Raw genomic sequence first — 20,153 nt, 5'->3', positions numbered from 1 at the left:
GGTGGGGTGCGATGGAGTTGGGGCTTGGCTCCTCTTCCTGCTCCAATCTCTGTAGGAACCAACAGTCCGACCCATGACCTCCAAGAACAGAACGATCCACAGAACTGTCACCCAGCCTGATGGTTTCCTGCTGTCCTATCCCACAGGCCCACTGCTGCTGGGCACCCAGAAAGGAAAACAACAGCCCTCTCCCCATGGCCAGTCCCCTGGTGTCCTCTCCTCTCAGGAGGAAACAGCACAGGAAGCACATGGTCATGGAGGCCTAGAGGGCTGGTGACCTGAGGCCTCTGGGATGCATGGGGTTCTCAGGAGGCCACTGGGTGCACTCTTGGGCCACCTGTGCAGGTCTGGGAAGCAGAACAACCTAGAGACCAGGAGACACACGGATACTCTTTCTCTACAGAGGGGCTGCCCAGAGTGGGAATGGGGAGACAAGGGCCCTAAGGGTCCCACTGCTGCCGTCCGAGGGTTTCAGGTTCCCAGCCTGGGATATTGCGGCTGAGAAGAAGTGTGTCCTCAAGAGATGGCTCGACACAGCCCCAGCTTCTTACTGCATGTGCAGTCAGCTTCCTGTGCGGCTATGGCGCAACTTCCTCCCCTCACTGGGTGTACTGCACTCTGATCTTGCAGCGAGTCACACGTGTCCCTTTCCTTTTATCCCTGCCTCTCCTGAGCATGCCCCTTCTCATCCCTACAGGCCCAGGGAGGGGAGGGGACACCCTCTGGTGCAAGAGTCTGGCAGGGCAGGTGGGTGAGCACGGAGCCCTGTGTGGCCTCCGGAGGGGCGGGGCTTCTACTTGGTTATGGAAAACAACACTCCAGGGAGCTGGAGGCTGGAGACTTCTAGCCCTGACAGAGGATCCTTGGATCCTAAGACCAGAGTGTCTTCCTTGGGGAAAGCCTGCACTCTCCTGCAGAAAGGCCACGCTACTGCCCTGTCACCATCAGCACCACCAGGCCTGGGGTCGGCTGCCCCAGTCTTTCTAGATCCTTTTTCCCTGCTGCCATCTCTGTCATGTGTGGCTGAGAAGGGCAACACTAGGACAGCCTGTATGCAGCCCTTCAGCTGCAAGTGGCTCTGGCACCTCTTCTTGCCTCCTGGTCCTTGCATGTGTTCAGACCCCACATGCAAGGAAAACAGGCCACGGCTAGGGTGCAGCTGGGCTGTTCCTGGCCTGTCCTTGCCTGCTCCCCAAGGCTGGGTAGGTCCTGCCTTCCAGACCCAGCCAAGAGAGGACCTCAGGCATCCCTCCCTCCCTCCTTTCCTTCCCCCGCTCCCAGAACCCTCTTGCTCCTACCACCCCTTCTCCCCAAGGGCTCCCGCGCTGGCTGAGGCTGTGTCTCCAGGCAGGCGTGTGAACACACCCTGGGAATTGAACTCTTGGGGACCTCAGAGCCTTCAGGCCTGATTCCCAAACCGGTTCTGCTGTCCTCCCAGCAGAGGCTGGGCCGGCTGAGCAGGATGCAAGGACCTAAGGAGAGCTGCCAGGAGGCCTCTCCATGGCTTCAGGAAAATCCCAGCCTTTAACCTTTGTGCCCACCTCACACGGCACCAGGGCTGCCTGGGTGACTCAGGATTGACTGCGAAGATTCCTCCGTGCAAAGTCAAGGTTGTGCTTTCAGGAGAAAGAGAACGTCCTTCCCTACTCAGGGGCACTGCCTCTGCAGGGTGCCATCTCCGCCCCTCCAGGCGCTGCCAGCCTGAGGGTGGGCCTCCGTAGCTTCTGTCATCTCACCCCAGGGATGGCCATTTGCTGGCTGTCACCTCAATGGGAAATGAGGGAGCATTAGATGACAATGTAAGAGTACTGGGCAGACAAGAGGACTCTTGCCCATTCTGGGCTCCAGCCTCTGCTCCACAGCAGACAGAACCCAGGGTAGCTCTGTGTACCTGTCTTCCATATTCTAGGAAGACACGAGATCCCACACAACAGTCCACGGTCCACGGTCTCCCCACCTCCGCCCTACCTCAAGGAGCACCCCGTGGGTACAGAGCAGCCCAGAGACTCAGGGCAGCTGGGGTGAGGTCAGCCCGCCCAGGAAAGTGAGCATGCGCCTCCATCTGGCAATGGGTCAACCCTGGCAAGGTGAGAATGGGCCACGCCTACTGTGCCCCGAGTTGCCGTCTCCAGGACTCTCGGCACTGCATGCCAGCCTCATGACAGCAGAAGCCAGCCCAAGAGCCTGCTTTGCATTCTGCACATACAGTTTTCTCCTCTGGCTAAACACTGCTGCCCATCGCTCACTCTCAGGGAGCCGGAGGGCTAAGAAGGGGTTAGGGAATCAATTTCTTCCCTGGGTAATTTACTTTTCTGAGGCTTCCCAGCTGGATGCATGTAGTCCGGCTGCGTCCTCCCCTCCAGTTTAAGGACAGGTTGGAGCAAGGTCTAGCATTCCCTAGAACCTCACAGTCCCAGTTTGTGCTCTTGTGACCTTTGTGGATGGCAGCAAGCCACAAGTCTGGGTGCCACAAGGCCCCAGTGTGTACTCTCTCGACCAGATCCAGACCCCACATCCAATCCCAGGCCCTGTGTCCTCCCGGGGGAGTTAACAACCAGCGACAACACTTAGTGTTGTGGTTTCACAATGAAGAAGAGGGCTTAAAGGGAGGTTAGGGGACCTGGGGAGAAAAGAAATTCTATCTCGTACAATTAGAGTCTCTGCGATGAGTGTGATTATTATGCAGACCTAAAGTGTCCCAGTAAAAATCATTTTCTTTGAAAGAAGAAAAACAAATGGTGGTTTTATCCCACTCATTTGAGTTCATGAAACTCAGACCTAAGGAGTGACCGAGGGGTGTGTACGTGCTGGGGAGAAGGGACAGCGCAAGCACAGAGTGGCCTGGAAGATCCACAGCCCTGGCCACTCAGTAGAGGTTCAGGTCACTGGCAAAGGGCAAGCTCAGGGGAGACTTGCTGAGCAGATCCCCAGTGCCCCAGCCTCTCGGAAGCCCAGCTTCACCCCACCCTTCCCTGCTGGGCCCAGTGCCGGGCCCAGTTCATTTCTAAGAATCTCAGGTTCCTGGTGCAAGAAACCCACAGGGCAACTCCTCCCTTCGGCGCTGGGGTAATGATCCCTGGCTCCAAATCGGGCCAAGGTCTGAGCTGCCAGGCAGGGGGCCCCGCACCAGCAATGTTCACTTTGGATTCACACGGGGGTGCTCAGCCCGGGAGGAGGCTGGCACTGTCGGGGCCTCTCTGAGCGCAGCTTGCAGCGGTGCAACCCCGCGCAACGGGCGACAACAAGCTCAAGCTCACTCCTCAAGCAAGAGCACAGACTGACTCATACATTCTGACCTCCTCATGTGGACCCAAAAAGCTACCCATGCCAGGCTGTTACCACCTGTCCATGTGCCTGGCAGGTGGTGACCCCGCTGCCCTTTGGTGGTCCGCTGGGCCAACTTTCTAAACCACAGGGGTCTCACACGCATTCTGGAGCACATCTGTCAGCATCTCAGCACACTACCTGCTTCTTGTAGTCATAGCTGTCATGTGCTTCATTCAAAGAAAACCTGACACAGACACTAAATTTATAGAATGCCGGAGGTAGGGAAGGAAATGAAAGATTTTTCTCTTCCCAGAAGATCCTTTACTTGGTGAAAGGATTCGCCAGGTGGCTTCTTTAACTCTCCAGTTGCCTGGTGTAACACCCCCGGCTCATGTAAGCTCTCTTTCCATCCAGAGCCTTCTGGGACCACCTGGTTCTCAAGAATACAACACATACCCCTGGGTGACATTATGCAAACCCACCTCCTACATGCTAGAGTCCCAGGATGGGACTCAACCACCAGGCCAGGTCATCTCCATCTTACCCAATCACAAATCATCAGGAAGAGTTGTTAAAACCCACAGGCCCCGGTCCCTTCCCACAAGGGCTTCTGAGTCAGCAGGTCTGGGGTGCAGCCCAAGAGTCTGCATTTCTAACGAGTTCTTGAGTGAGGTTGACGCTGGACCCCACTTGAGAATCGCTGCTCCAGCCAAGGGCTGGGGTGAGCTCAGACCTCCTCTGGTCTCTGAATGCATACGAGCTTCACCTCCCTACCCTCTGCATTCGAGGCTCGGAAGAAAGAAGAGGGGATAGGAGATCAGAAGCGGGAGGAGTCCTGGCTTTCTCTATCAGCACTAAGAGTGTGATCTTGGACAAGGCCCCAAGTGTGTGCATCTGCCTTTACAAGTGTGTGCAGACGGTTCTCACCCTGTTGCGCCAAAGGGGCACAAGTGTAACCCCACCAACAGCTAAGATGGAGACTGACTGCAGCCAGGCCCTGCTCTCAGGACCCTGCCCTGGGGTCTAAAGAAAGTTTCTCCTGATCCCTTGACACTGTTCCCCCCGATGGCAGCCCTCAGCTCCACCACTTGCTGGTGTGCCAGCCTCGTGGCCCTGAGCCTTCTTCTCTGTTGTGGCATATGCCTGGTGGAGTGGCCAAGAGGGCTGATTAGGTTTCGCAGGCTGCATGTGGGCTCTTGGGAGGCAGCCTCAGGTATGGTGAGGGACAGACAGCAGCCCAGGCCATGCCAGCCTGGGCCACGCGCAGCTCAGGCCCAGCTGATCCTCTCACAGAGCTGCTGGGGGAGGGCGTATCATTTGTTTAGGCCTCTGCAGTGCTTAATCACCACACGGGCTCCCTCCTCCTCCCTCTCCCCTCCAGCACTGGCTCTTTCCCTGCAGGAAACAGCTCTCTGCCTTCTGCCTCTGATGGAAGCCATTAAAAATTTACAAAGCAAGCAGAGAGGAGGAAACACCGGGATGGGAGGGGTGTCAGCTGGGTGACCAGCTGGACAAGCTGGGAGCCCAAGAGCTGGCCCAGCTACACATCTGACCACACAGAGCTTCCACAGTGGTCTGGATGGTGGTCAGCCAGGGCTAGGGCACAAACTCCAGCACTCCCCTTGGACCTGACACAGTCTGGACCTTCCTGAGGTACTGAAACCCTGCAGAATCTGAGGACAGGGAGCTACTCCACTGTACGTGGCGGAGAGTCAGGTCATACAGGGACACATCCCCAGGAAGGTCAACACCAGGACAGGGAACTCAGCACAGCCCTTTTCTCCATGAATCTGGCTGACAATTCCATGAAGTGGAGCTGCTACCCTTACTCTCCAGGAAGAAACCGACACTCCAAGAGGTTAAGGAGCCCATCCAAGGACAAGTGCAGAAGACAGTCTATAGTGTGGGCATATTGGCTTCTAACTAATACAATTACTTTTATTTATATAAGCAACATAGAGATTCTTCTCTTTCAAGGCTGATGTTTCACAGAGAAGCCAGGAAAGGATGCGGGGGCCCACGTGAGCCAGCCCCAAGTCCCTTCTTCTCCTGCTGCATGTGATCACCATTCTACTTCTTTGCTCTGGGATCTGATTTCCAAGAGGTTCTGTGCTTGTGGGATCAGAAATAAAGAAGCAGGAAAACAGCATCTTAAAGCAAAACAAAAACACAGCCTCCCTCCATGACTGCTCTCACCAGGGGCCAATGGGGCTGTTCCTCACCCCCAGTTCTCTTCAGCCAGGAATTTCCTGACTAGCCAGCTTATAAATGGTGGCACCATCCCTGCCACTACCCCGTAACCCTTCCCTGCGTCATCATTTTCCAGGACACGGTAACAGTCTTTTTTTTTTTTTGCAGTCTTTTTTTTAAATGTATTTGGTACAGGGTCTCACTATACATCTTGGACCCACAGCGCTCCTCCTGTTTTCTGGCTCCCATGAATGAGGTGCTGGGATTACAGGTTTTTTCCTCCACGCCCAATCTCAGTGGCCGGTTCAGCATGCCCAGGGGCAGGACTGGGGTGGCATGTGGTACTGGGGATCGAACCCCAGTCCCTGAGCTTGCCTAAGCACTCCACTGAACTGTCTCGCTGGCCCTGTAACAGTCTTTGAAAAAAATATTTTCTTTGCTTTTTTCAACACTGGGGATCAAACCCAGAGATGTTCTATCGCTAAGCTACATCTCTGCTGCTTCTCACTGTTAAAATTTTGAGACAGGGCCTCACTAAACTTTGCTATCTGGTCTTGAATTTGCAATCCTGAGACGCTGGGATCACAGGTGTGCGACACGGTGTCTGGCTCTTTTCTGTGTTCCCTCTCCCGAGAACTCAGGCTGGTCGGGGCCTAGCGGCATGGGCTCAGAGCACAGGATGACCAGACTGAAAATTTGATTCCCTACCTCACACCACAGACCAGAACTGCTAGGGTGGACGGCAATCTGTGATCTAAAACAGGAGAACAGGGCTGGGGAGATGGCTCAGTGGTCTAAAGCACCTACTTGAAACAGGCTTGGCAAAGCACAGGGACCACGGTTCGATCCCCCAGCACCACATGCCGGCCAGCCCCGCCCCCTGGTGGGCTGAGCTGGCCACACACACACACAATAAATAAATGTAATAAATAAAAATAAATAAATAATTTAAAAAAAACTATTAAAAAAATAAAAAATAAAAATAAAAAAAATAAAATAAAACAGGAGAACAGCTTCCTGATCTTGGGGTCTGGGAAGACTCCTGAGGAAGAGAAACCATGGCTTGGGAACATTAGCTTATTGATAAAGTACCTGTCTAGCATGTGTCATAACAGAAAGTTGATACAGTTTCCTACAGTACTGTAAAGAACTTCTGTACCAGAAGTACTGAATACTAATAACTTCATGAAGAAAGGAAGAAGGCTAAAGCAGTCAGGTAGTCAGGTGTGTCATGTGGAACACAAGCCATACACAGCGCTCGGGGGAGCTGGGCTCCCCAAGACTGCAGTAACTCAAGACGGCTTCTTCCCAGAGGAGGGGAAGGGACTCCTCTACAACCCAGCCTCCCCCTCCACTTCCATGAAATCCAGACACTTTTAAGACAGAAGCACTCCAGCTCCCTGCCCCTGCCCCATGCAGAGATAACCAAGCAAGAAGAAACAAATTGAAGAGTCCAGGAGGCTGGCAAGGCCCTGGGACGTTTGGCTCGACAGGGCAACAGCATTTAACAAAGCGTGCATCATCCATCACTTGGATCCAGTCATTTAGATCCTGGGCATTTGATTAAACTAATATGGGTGGCTGGGGCAAGGCATGGCTGGGCGCGTCTTACCTTCACCTACAAATTAGACCGTCACACACAATCTGATTACCTTGACTGCCACATTTATCTCGAGAGAGGGGCCATCCATCACTCTCTAGCAGCTGGCTCTGCCTGCCCCACATTAACTCCACTGGGAGGGGAGCCAAGCTTGCCCCAAAGTTTCAGCAAGCAGTGTTTACTCATGCAGTTCATCTGTCACTTAACAGGTACTTGCCCCAAGTACCAGCGAGAAAGCAGCCTTACCCGGCCTCTGGGAGTGGGGCAAAGCCCGGGAAAGAGAGTGGTGCAGTTTGCGCCAATACCCATATCGGTCACAGCCGTATCCCAACTGCCCCCCTCCAGTTCTGAGCTAGCCCACCACGCTGCACCAACCTTGGCCCCGTGTCACACCTGTGAAGTGGGGTGACGACGGAGCACAGCACTACAATGGAATTTCCGCATGGGTGGAAATGTTGCCGATTTATGCCACCCAAACCACAGCCGGGAGTCACGTATGGCCACCCTTGACCCCCAGCAGGTGTCACGGAGGAGCTGAGTTTCAATTTCAATGAACTTCAGTTCATTAAATGTAAGTGTCAATGCCTCATGGGGCTTCTGTGCTGGATGGAGCAGACCCAGAGCACAGCTTGACTCTGGCCAACGCCCCACCAAGGCCAAATCCCTGTTCTCTGCATTCTGAGACTGAGGGGGACAGTGGCCAATAGCTGAGGGGCCCAGATGTAAGAATATAGTCACCTGTTTGGTCTCACAGTCCTGCAAAGCAGGCAGCTTTCAAGAAAGCGAAAGGGCAGTTCTGAGCACAGAAGATGGCAGAGGTGAAGCCTAAGTTCGGGTCTCTGTGGCTCTGACCTCATCTCTGCACTGGGCACCTGGCTCCCCTGCAGGAAAGGGCAGGGACGGGGCAGGTGAGCACGGGGTGCTGGGAGGGACCAGCAGCTTTCTCCCTGGCCATGGTCATGGTCTACAGGGTCAAGGCTGCCAGTGCCTCCTCTGGATACCAGCACTGAGGCAGTGGTGCCAGGTGCAGCTTTTCCTCAGAACATGGCCTGGCCCTGCAGGCCCAGCTGAGACGTCACTGAGGCCCCCAGAGCTCAGGGCAGAGTTGGGGCAGCTGTTCTAAACACATCTGTAGCTCTAGGATGGGCTCCTACCCTCAGACTTCTGCATCCTGAAAGGGTACCCATGACACCAGGACCAGAGACAGAGTTCAGAGACACCAGTCTTCCTCCTGCTTCCCAGGGTGCCACTTGGCAATGCTCGGAAGTCGAGCGGAGGGACCTCAGTTCAACTTCTGTGTCCCAAAGTTCCTCCCCACTGAGGGCAGTGGGAACCAGAGCCAGTCGTCCCATCCTGCAGGTCTTCTTTAAAATAACTGAGAATAAACCACAAGCACATGCAAACCTTCCTGCAAGTACCAGCTGCACCCTGTAAATACACCAGCAGCTCGGACTTGGCCACACCTGACAGCAAAAGCAACCAGTCGCCAGCAGGGCTCCCTGACCCCTCAAGCCCCAGAGGAGCCAAGAGGTTTCTCATAAAACTGCCAGCTGCAAAGAACAGACCTGGGTTACCCTGGCTGTGCACATGTACCCCTCCAGTGGCTACTCTGTCCTACAGGAATAGTGCTGGGAAGGGTCCCAGGGACACGCTGAACCACAGGAGGGAGGGTGCTGCCCTGGGTGGAATGCTGCAGTACTGGCCAGAGACCACCATTGGGCTGGGCTGGTTGGATGAGGTGACCCAGAAGAGCCAGGTAAGAAGGGAGCGGGATTACTGAAGAGCTGAGGGGCTCTCCAGAGCACCCCATCTCTGTGATTCACCCCTCTCCACTGTCCCCAGTTGAAGGCACTTAGCCACTCACACATTAGTATAAACGAGCTTGTAACAAACTAGGCCCGCATTGGGCAAGAAGTATTCAAAAGGAAAAAGGACAGGGTGCAGGAAGGTGGTAGGCAGCTCTCCCCCTTGAGCCTTGTCCCCAGTGCCAAGGAAGGTACCCACAAGCTTCACAAAAGGGGCCCTCTGTCACCAGGCCCACTAGCTTTTCCCTACCCTCCCCAAATGCCAAAATGCCAACACTCTTTTGTTGCCACTTAAACCAATTTGGGGGTAATTCCGCAGGCAATTGTCTTCCGATTTACAATGCAGCTCTGTGATTGCATCCAGGCTGATGGTTCAGGCTGTAATTGTATGGTAATCACTTCTGTTTATGATCGATGCGGAAATCACTGTTGTTTTCCAGCAGGCTTGTTAAATCAAAGAAGTGCAGGGGTGGGGAGGGAGGGTTTATTTCTGTGTGTTGGAGCCCCGGGAAAATGAAATTAGGCTGAGCAACCCGATGTGGGGGACATGGCTCTGAGGCACCCTCAAGAGCTTGAAGGCAGAGGCAGAGAAGGACACGGACAGGCAGGAGGACCACCGGGGAGAGGCACAGGCATTTCAGGGGCCGAACGGCTTGGGCAGATGGTCAGAGACACTGATGCACAGAAGGCCCTTGTGGACCCCATGCCTCCTACACATGCAGAAGTTGAAGGCACACACGGGGGACCCCTCTTTAGCAACCCCACCTGCCAGCTCTGCCCTCACCCATTCCTTCAGAGTGCTGGGGGCAGCCTAGTGCCAGGTGGTAGACCAGGCACAAGTTGCCCCTCAGGCAGGGCTATAGCCCCCATACCTTCCCCACCTGGGACCTGCCTGCCTCCTTGCCCTGTCCCAATGCTGCCTACCTGCCACCTGCAAACAGGGTGGCAGATGGCACCTGGGGGCCCGGCTGGCAGAAGCCCTGCAGGCTTGCGAGTCGAGCTGCTGTGTCGGGGCATGAGGGGGAGCTGTCCACCTGGCAGGCAGAAACCTAAACCTCCCAGAGGCCGCGGGGAACAGGCCCAGGGCCAGGTGGAGGGCAGTGCCTTCTGGGGCAGCAGGGGCACCGTGCAGAGGGCTGGGCCGTGCAGGCTGGAGGCCAGCCGCCTGGAGGCTGCAGCACCACCAGCTGTCGAAGGCGGCTCCAGCACACAGGAGGTTGCAGGCTGAGCTTGGCTCCAAGGCATCTGTTTGAAGGAGACCCTCGGGCAGGGCGCTGGAAAGCAGGATCCTGAGAGCAGTATCAGGTGTTGGGTTTCTGAAGCCAAGAAGACTTGCTGCGCTGCCCTGGCCTCAGAGCTTCTGCCTGCCTCCCCTGGGGGCTGCCCACCTGCTGACTGTGATGCCAAGCCTGGTCACTTCAGTCTGGCTGTAGCCCATCCATGGTGACTGTGCTCTGCAATGACTGGCACAATCAAGCTGAACCCCATTATGGCTAGCTTCCCACTGACAGCAAAGACAGTATGCAATAGCCTACCAGAGCTAGCCTGGGCACAAGGGCCTCGGGACTGAGTGTGTGCTCCTGACATGGATGTTCACAAAGGCAGCCAGCCTTGGGACAGTGATCTCAGCCTGCTCCTTGCTTGTTATTTTTTAAAGAGGCCTTGCTATGTACTCAGGGTGGCCTCGAACCCACAGTCTTCTTGCTCAATCTCCTAAGAGCAGGGATCACAGGCCTATGACACCGCAGCCAGCAGCCCAGCCCTTGATGTCCAGGATGGGACTGTCCCCTGGGCCCTTCAGACACTTGCGGGTTTCAGGCCTTGAACACACCCCAGCCTGGCCCTCAAACAGGGCACCCCCTGCCATGTTGGCCCAGAGCTTGGACGCCCCTGGCTGCCTAATTAGGGACTCAGCAGGGCACGCCAGAAAGCACTAGAAAACCTTGAAGTGGAACAACTGCTCTTAATTGGACTTCTAGGATTCATCCTAACAGACTACTTCCCCCACCTCCAGGGACTTGGTTTCTGAAGTAAATACAAACAAGTGTTAGTTATTCCACATTAAAAACAAAGTTGGTGAAAAATGAGAATTTAAGTCATAATTAAGTTTCCTAAATGGAGAAGGAAAATCCAAGGCGGGGTGTGTGTGAGTGGTATACGTTGAGGCCGAGTCCACGGGTGCCTCTTGGGGTCACAGTGCCATCTGCCTGCTCAAGGGCTCCTAACTGAGCCGCAGGCACAAGGGAGGATGATCCTACTGTCTGTACCCCAAGCTCCCTCAGATCCTGTTGGGCAGTGATGAGGGGCTGGGGGGAACCCGGGGTGCTGAAGGCTCAGTCTCTAACACCAGTGCCAGAGCCAGGCCTTAGCTCTACCCAGGACCCATGGTACCCGGCTCCTCCCTGCCGGAGGTCACAAAACACCTCCCTTTCCAAAGTATCACAGGCCTGAAAGAGATGCTGGACACCGAACATCAGCACATTTCCTCCCTGCACGTTCTAGAGGTGGTCCGCAATCCCTGACTTTGGTCCTGAATTTGAGCAAGGCAGCCTGCCTGGCTTCCCTCCCTGCGTACCTAAAGGAGACATCAGCTGAGGTGAGTCTGCAGAGCAGACAGTGGCTGCAGGGGGAAGCAGCCAGGCCACCAAAGGAGCAGGGAGGGCTCACAGGCTCACAGACCCAAGCTTCCCTGGGCCCTTCTACCCCAGTGCTACACAAGGCAAGAACTGACAAAGCCATTTTTCTGATGGGTAAAACAGAGGCCCAGGGAGACAAGGGAATTTTTGCTCGGGCAGACAACAAGTGCTATATAAAAACAATCCCAATGTCTCTCCTTGTAGGTAGCTTTGAGCAAATCCACAGCATTCTTCAGCCATATCAAGAGAGACAAAAGGCGGCTGTGGATGCCAAAGTGATTTCCCCAAGGAGCCACCAGCACCTTTTCCTGAAGGCCTGTGCGGTCCTGGGTCCTCCCCAGGACAGGAGGGGCCCCCAGGCGCCCCCACACCTCGGGTCAGCTCTGGCTTCCGAGTTCTTTCCTCAGTGCTCTCTGGCAGAGCCACAGGCCTACACTCTGGACAGCAGCACAGGCTCTCCACTCACCTGCCCTAACACAACGGTGACTGATACTCAAGCACTGCGTCCCTCGGGCGGTGCTGCTGGACTTGGGGTGCTGGTGAATCTCCCACCGATCCTAGGGTTGCTGTTATTATCAGCTGAGGCCACACAGCTGACTCACGCAGGGGGCCACCAGCATAACCCAAAGGGATCTGGGTGTCTGCACCCCCACACACCTGTGTTACCTGGCTCCTCACACATCCCTCATATGTCCTGAATGTGCCACCAACAGCCTGTGGGGCTTAAGCCTGCGCAAACTCACAAGAACCCACTCACACGCTCATCCAACAATGATTCAGTGTGGAAACATCCTTTGCACATCAATGTGGGCACACGTGTGTCCCAGCGTAGGCGTGCAAGGTGCAAGCCCCGTGGAACATTTGCAAGTGTTCTACCTCACTCCTCTTCACCAGCACATGTGCCCTGCAACAGGCTCCTGGACCCATTCCTGCAAGCCAGAGGTATGGCCCCACATACCTGCCTTCTCCTTGTCATTTTCATGGTGGGTCTTTAAGCTCTCAGGAGGCAGACCTTCCTCCTACTGCCTGCTCTCTGTTCTTTTGTTCATTCACTCATTCAAAACATACTGACAGGCATGGTTTGCTCCCCCAGATGCTGAGCATACAAACCTGAATGAACCACAGCTATGAACTTGAAATGCAACATCCTAGCACAAACCCACAGAGGTACTGGGCGCTTCTGTGTCGGTGCAGGATACCAGGGGGAGGGGAGTCGGGGGGTCATACGTGTGTCTATTAGTGCAAGCATGAGCAGGGAGCATGTGTATCCAAGCTTCTCAGGAGTAGGACCGCGTATGCTCACCCCCAGGGGAGGTCACACCGTGGCTGTTACAGTGACAACCGGTCTATTCCACCTTGCAGAGAAGGTTGCTAAGCGTACTGCTGGGTTGCAAAGGCACATCTAATGCTCAGCTAGGTGTGCTGACTGCAGCGCTTTAGGTGGCAGGGGTCTAAGTCCAGGGAGGAGGAGTCCATGGAAACCAGTGTGGCCCGGCCTTGCCAGAGGCTGGGCTCCATTTAGGTAAGAGAGCATGGGGTATCGCTGGAGGTGGAGAAGGAAGCCTCAGGGTAAGAATCGCCACTGCAGAGGCTGCCACCTGAGAAAGCTTCTATCCAGGTCACTGAAGGTATTTCTGGAGAAAGCCCGCCCACTACCATGCAAAGCTCTGAGAGGATTAGGGCCCTTGCTTGGCTCCAAGCAGCAGAGGCCTAATTCCAGGCTGGGTGGGTGGGCTGTGGGGTCCTTGCCTGGCAGGAGGAGGCTGCCTACATCCCAGGGGGCCAAAGGGGGCCAACACACGGAAAGGAAGATGTCTTGGGTCCTCACTGTTTCCCTGGTCATGATGTGATGTGACTCTGGGAGGCCCCTCCCACTGCTCCCCTAAGAAGTCACTAGAGACCCGGTGGTCATGCTACGCTGGGTCCACAGTAGGGTAGGGAGTTTCTCTGCCCAGCATCCCTGGGGCTGCCACCAAGTACAAAGCAGACACATGTGAGTGTTACACAGGTTGTCCCCAACACCCTACAGAGAAGCCACAGCCTCTTCACTGCACTAAGGGCCCTGAGCTCTGGGGGCTCAGGACTATGAGCACACGGCTCCCCAAAGGAGGGCATCTGGCATCTTCCACCAGCACTGGGGTGAGGTACCACTCAGACAGGTGGGGAGTGGTTTAGAGCCCCTTCTATCCTGGAGGGCCAGGGGAACAAGAGGATGGAGGGGTACAGCCTGGTGCACATACAGGGCCTTGATAAATGACAGCAGGCTCCTGGGCCAACACTAGGTGACTTCAGGAGTCCTGGGGGTAGATCCCCAGCTTGGTCCCTGGGGAAATGGAAGTGGCTTTGTGGGCGCTGGCCCTCACACAAGCTGGGCTGGGAACTTCCGGGTGGCTACCGGCAGCTTCTCACCAGGGCAAATGACAAGAATTCTCAGGCTCCTTCCTCTCTCTCAGGCTGTTCAGGCTGTCCTATGACAGCAGTCACTCGGGGGGCGGGGGGCGGGGAGGAACAACCCTTCCACAGGACACAGAAAAAGCTCTGGTCACAAGGTACATTGTGAAGAGAGACAGGACCATCTGACAAGAGGACACAGGCCCAGGTTCAGGGCAGTCAGGTTGAGAGAGAACCCGTCTCTCAGACTTTTGGACTGAAAAGAACCAAGACCCCTGCTGGTTTGGGACTACATGAGGGACTGAAGTCAACCTGCTGGGAATGAAGGCTGCCGCTCCCCGAGCAATTCCAGGTGCCAGCAGAACTGAACCTGGCAGCTGCCACACGCACGCCCCCACAGCAGCCCTACCAGGCAGGGTCTGGCAGCTCTGTTTTATTGATTAAGAAACAAAGGTTTGGAGAAGTGAAGTAACTTACCCAAAGTCACCCAGGAAATGACAGATGTGGGTTTCAGAATTACTTGCTAATACTGTCTGGGGAGGACTCTGGGTGGCCCCATTTTAAGAGCTCTGAAGGGAGGGAGGGTGGTTGGGGCAGGGAGGTCCTGGCAGGCCCAAGGTGGGATCAGCCAGCAGAGCTGCCCACAGGGAAGCAGGCAGCCCTCTGTGTCTCAGCCCCCTGCAGATCCCGTCTGCCCTAGCACTGTGGGGACAGAGTGACAGGTTCCCTGAGAGACTCAGCCCATGACCATCCGAACAGCCTCATGGCCCCTCCAGCAGGGGAGCCACCAGCCCCAGGGAGTCACTAAGACCTTGAACGGTGGACACCACAACTGAGGAACTGAAAACTTCATTGAATTTTACCTAACATGCCTGGAAATAGCTGCATGTAGCTAGTGGCTGCTGCACGGGGTCCAACTCTTATCTTTAAAGAGAGAGACACCAAGAAAGGCAGGGATTCCCCCAGCCACTGCACAGCCAATCTGAGGTGACCCAGGGCTCCTCAGTTTCTTCTCAGGTGACTGCCTTTGCTGCTGCCCACCTATTTGAGTGGAAGGGATCCTGTGCCGGACATTTACAGAACGCCTAACATTGATGTACACTGAGCATGTCCTGGACATGTCTGGCCTTCAACATCTAGTCTAGCAGGGCTGACACCCAGGAGGGCCAGTGACCACTGGAAACACACAGGTATGTAGCTGTGGGACATAGGCTTAAGGATAGTAAGGGACAATGTCTGGGGGGGAGCATGGGGTTGGGATCAGGGATGGCTTTTGGGCAGCGGACAATGGAATGAAGAGGGTAGAAGGGTCACGGCCTGAGCTGATCACACATGGTGTACTGGAACGGTACATCATATCCCACGGACACATACACTTTAAAGAGAAACAGGGGCCGCTTCTTCCTTCCTTTTTGAAACACCCCACCCCATTTTCCACAGGCCTCCCCCACACACAGGGGCCGCACCAGACCTTGCTACACTTTCTGTGCACATGACATCCACCAATCAGATTAGAAATACAGAGGCAGAGGCTGACTGAGGCTCTGCCCAGGGGGGGCAGGGGTTAAACACTGGGGCGCAGAGAGCTCAGGGGCTGTTCCCTCTCTACTCCCCTCCAGCCCCAGCCCCTGGGAAATACAGTGCTTTAAAATCTCTTGGGCCAGCTCTAACCCCTGAGGGCCTGTTAGTCCCTGAACAGGACTGGATCTCTTTTTCTCCAGGAGAGCACCAGGGCCTCTTCAGGGAGGTCTGGACAAGTTCCATCAAGTTCCTGGAGCTCCTCAGAAGGCAGAGCTGGCTGCCCTCGCCCCCTACCCTGGGCAACAGCAAAATAGGAACCCTGCAACCAGAAGACTTTCCACTGCGTCAGCAGAGGGATGTTCCCAAAGCAGGATGCCAACCTCCTCCTGCCTCGCAGACTCCGGCCCTGCTCCTGGAAGCCACGGCTGTCCCAGGGGCCTCTGTGGCTCCAAAGCCTTTGATGGGTCCCTACCGCCTTGGGGTAGAATCTGTGTTTCGGGCCACAGCTTCAGTGGTGGCCCTACTTCACCTCAGTTGGAGGTTCTGCTCACCTGTCCCCATGGTCACTCCATGCCCCTCTGGTTCTAGAAGTCACTGTCTTCCAATCTGACCCTCATCGCCCTTTGTATCAGGGACCCAACTCCCACTGACTTCGGGGAGGAGCTGTGGGCTGCTCCGGCCCTACAGTCACCCTTTCCCCCTACTGAGACCTCTACTGCACCTTCGGATTCCCCACAGCACCTCTAGATGCTGGTGGGGATACCCACCTTGCTAAGGGCTGGTGGCTGAAGTCCTGCGTGTGATTCTGTCTCTCAGAGATGATGGGAAGAAATGAGACAGCAACACACTCAGTACAGAGATGAATACCCCGGGGACCCCCAGGGGAAGTGACTTACTAAAGGTCACACATGATGTGACCTGGATATGATCACCTGAGGGCTGGGCATGTGGAACAGCTTTCTGACAGCATTTGAGGTTGATGGGGAGTTTCACAAAGCCCCACCTGGGCTTCAGGGAAGGGCTGCTCTGGTCTATCTCTCCTCTCACTCACTAAACACCCAGGTAGCACCCACTCTGCCCTAGGTAGGTGCCAGGGCTGACCTCACCCCATGGGCTGGTGGGAGAACCCAGGATGACAGGGGAGGCTCAGGAAATGCCCTGGGGAACCCCCCAGAGCTGGCTTGAGGTACAAGTCAGGACCACAGCTGGGTTAGTGGTGGAGGAGACTCATACTCCTGAGGGGGCAGAGGCCATGGGCCAGCCTTCGAGTCCTTAATGCTTGGGAGGTTTGGGGGCCTGGGTCTGTTTTAGAAGGGCCCATGGGACTGAGGAACTAGGGTATTGTGGGCACCCCAGGAGGCCTTCCCTTGCTACCAGGAAAGGGGTAGGGGTCCCAGCAGCCCCTCCTATTCCTCAAGTTCCCCTGAACAGAATGTGAAGACCCCCTTTCAGGGGTCTTTTGTTTCTGGGGGAGATGGCACCTCATGATAAGAGGACACGGTCCCTGGCAAACCACACTCACCTGGCTAGAGCAGCACACATGAAGCAGAGCCGAACTAAATCCCAAGCCTCAGCTCCAGCAGCGTAAGGGCATCAGTGCCATCCGGGCCTGCCCTGTTGTGTGACCTTGCGACGCCTGTCCCTTCACCCCTTCACCCTCTGCATAGTGGGCTGGCTGGCTATCCTTCCCTGCCTGTGGCACTGCCTGGAGCCCCCTGAGAAGCTGTGTGTGTGTGTGTGTGTGTGTGATGGGGGGTTGTTTTTCCCTGAGCCGGCTCCCTAGAGAGTGGCTGCTGTTTGGCAGGCCCCAGGAGAGTTTCCCACAGCAGCTGAGGCTTCTGGGGAGTGTGAGGGCAAGCACAGCTCAGATGACGTCCAGTGGCACGAGGGGCAGTGAACAGAGGCATGGCGAGAGCCAGGGGCACTTTCTATCATGTGTCCAGTGTCCAGAAACCCTTGTCTCTCCTGGCCTCGGGCCTGCAGCCCCCTCTTCAGGGTGGCGTTGGGCACCTGGGCTGTGGGCCCACTGCTGAGTGCCTTCTTCCACTTGGAGGAACCAACCTGCCCACAGGGACCAGGGCCACATCCATCAAGGTAAACACCTCCTTTGCCCAGAATGCCTCTCGCCTGCTCTATCCAGCTCTGCCAGCTCAGAACTGTCTGTTCCTGAGGACTGGGGCTGGGCTGGCTCTCCAGCCAGATCGATGGATGACTTCACAGAGACTGACGCCTACTAGCACCAAGGCTGTCCTCAAAGAGGTCTGATGCTGTGCCGGGGCCTGCTCCCTGCCCGTGCCCCCTAGCTGACCTCTGGAGGTCGGACCCAGGGCCCATGCTTACCCCTCACTAGGTGGCAAAACTGAGCCTCAGCTTTTCCCTATGTGAAATGGTAACATGTGGCTGGTACATGCCTCCTCGCACATGCTAAGGACATAGAGGGTCTTTCTTACCCCATGGCCATATGTACAGTCACACTGTGGGCTGGGGTCTTTTCCTCACTTCTGTTCTAAGTTTCTACTCTTTTAGGCTAGAGCTGCCCTGTGGGACTTTCTCCCATAGAGAAAATGTCTTCTAAATCTGGCCTGCACCAAAGTGGCCATGAGCCTCCCGTGGCTACTGGACACCTTCAGTGTAGCTGACTCCAACAAGCGTCTGAACTTTTACTCTGAGTTAATTTAAACGTACAGTCAGCTATGCATGGTGAGCGGCTACCATACCAGATAGTGGCCTTAGATCTGGCTCTGCCATCCTTTACTCCTGGCCCTGAGTCACAGGGTTGTTAGGAAAGCCTGGGGGCAAAAGAACCACAGGATCATCTCTCTTCCCTCTCAGTTGTTCAGTCCAACTGGTTGACTGCAGACAAGGGACTCATCTTAAGAGTCTCTGGGGCCTGAGCACTAGCCGGTCGCTGAGCAGAGATTCAATCAAGGCTGATGCAGAGCCAGCAGTGCCCTTTTTCAATCCCACTGTCAGCTCCCACGAGAACAGGGAAACAGTTCAGGGCAGCTTCTGCTCATGCAGTTACTAAGAGTAACTGAGCACCCAGCACCTGCCTGGTTCTGTGGCTGGCGCTGGGGTGCACAGTGACAAGTAGCATGCAGTCCCTGTCCCAGAGATCTCTGCCATTCCCTGAGTGGTATCCAGCACATAGGTTTTCCAGTGCTGAAACCAGGGCTCGCAGGTTCTTGGGGGTACAAGGATGTGATGGGAGAATGGGCAAAGGCAGGTCCAGGAAAGGGTACAGGGACCTTAGAGGAAGCAAGTCTCAAACTCTGCAGGCTGCTGTTTCCGGTAAAGACCCAGATTCTCACCAAAGCATCGCTGTTTGGTGGTTTCTCATGAAGGAAGTTCAGGGTAAAAATAGCTCAGAAGGGACTCAAATCCAGCTAGTTGCAGGGTAGTCGCTGCCTGGCCAATTCATGAAAAAGGGGAACAAGCTTACCAGTAGCTGTATGGCTCCCAAGACTCATCCCCCCTGTGCTGTAGGGGCATTCCACTCTGCAGTGGATGGGAAACCAGCTTCAGGACCAGAGCCCCAGAACTGGAGAAGCCTGGATCCTCACACACCATCTGGGGTCACCCTGATTTCTGGATGATACAGCTCTGCTCACTTCAATCCTTGGCCCAGTTTCTAGCCACTCTGTGGCCCTCTCTCAAGGATGGGCCATTGAGAAGCACTCTGGCACCAGGTCCTTGCCAGCTGCCTCACAAAACCTTCCTGTTGGAACAGCCGTCAGCGGTGCTCAGAGCCCATCTGGCAGTCCAGCCTGGTGGTCAAGGGCAGGGCACCTGTGCCCCCACTCTAAGAATGATGATCTCCCCAAGCCAACTGGAGATGCCCTAGTGTCCCAGAGCGAGCTCCCATTTAAACTCAGGAACCAGGACCCATCTGGGGCCTACTCATCAACATAACACCAAAACCACATGGAGGGGACCTCTGGCATCTGCCCTTTAAGTCCCAGCAGTGTCCCGGGAAATACTCCTTCAAGGTCTTACACAGGGTGCTCAGAGCCTCAGGTCGGAAGGGACTGTCCAGCCCTGGAGTGCAGACCCATCCCTCCCTAGTCCTCCTCCTGTTTCCCAATACACACTTATCAGGAGCCTGGGGAAGGGTGCCCTGCCACAGGAGTGGGGGTCACCGGGTGCTCCTAGCACCCTGGCTGCATTCTGACAAAGGAGCAGTCTTGAGTTAAGACCCTCAGCCTCTGCCTCCCAGAGGCTTCCCTGGTTGATTTTTGTTTCTGCAAAGGACGGAGCCTTGTAAAATGTCTGCGGGAGAGCCACCACTTCACCTTTGGGAGAGGGACATCGGGAGCACCTGCCCTTGGGCTCCAGGAGAAATGATCCCCGCCCTCCTGTGTGGGCGCACAAAATGGGCCCGGTACACGCTGGTGCCACTCTCACGGCCAAGCCTCAGGCTGACACCATGCAGCACACGGCGCTACCCACAATGCACTGGCCCTCCTCTGTCACACACAGGCACGCACACTCGCCCCCGCGCCTGGAGAGAGCCCGGGCCAGGCCCGCGGGCGTCCCGGCGCCGACCCCGCTGGCCCCACACTCACCTACAAGTTGCTCGGGTCGCAGTCCCGCCCTAGCGCCCGCCGGCCTGGGGTCTGGCCCGCAACGTCCGCAGCGAGCGACTCAGGGCAGGGTTCAGCCAGCGCGGAACAAAGGCTGCGCGCAGGCAGCGGGCGCCGCCTGCATCCCCACTTCGCGCCCGGGCGGCGGCGGCGGCGGCGG

The 20,153-nt window shown here is 55.8% G+C and overlaps 1 protein-coding gene across 6 annotated transcripts in view; it reads right to left on the bottom strand.

Annotated features, from left to right (window-relative positions):
- The window catches only part of Zmiz1 (zinc finger MIZ-type containing 1), a 193,413-nt gene that overhangs the window by 36,733 nt on the left and 136,527 nt on the right, over positions 1-20,153 (bottom strand). The window contains exon 1 of one of the 6 annotated variants that reach the window (XM_023719079.1): positions 19,976-20,054. The exons of the other annotated variants lie outside the window; for them this stretch is intronic. The gene's annotated coding sequence lies outside the window, so the exon portion shown is untranslated. Of the gene's footprint in view, positions 1-19,975; positions 20,055-20,153 lie in introns of those variants that run through there. 6 annotated transcript variants of the gene reach the window in all.

Source organism: Octodon degus, unplaced genomic scaffold (assembly GCF_000260255.1).
Source record: "Octodon degus isolate 3935 unplaced genomic scaffold, OctDeg1.0 scaffold00005, whole genome shotgun sequence".
NCBI classification, from domain to species: domain Eukaryota; kingdom Metazoa; phylum Chordata; class Mammalia; order Rodentia; family Octodontidae; genus Octodon; species Octodon degus.
The sequence above is the reverse complement of the archived record's forward strand: the minus strand, read 5'-3'. Positions and strand labels throughout refer to the sequence as shown.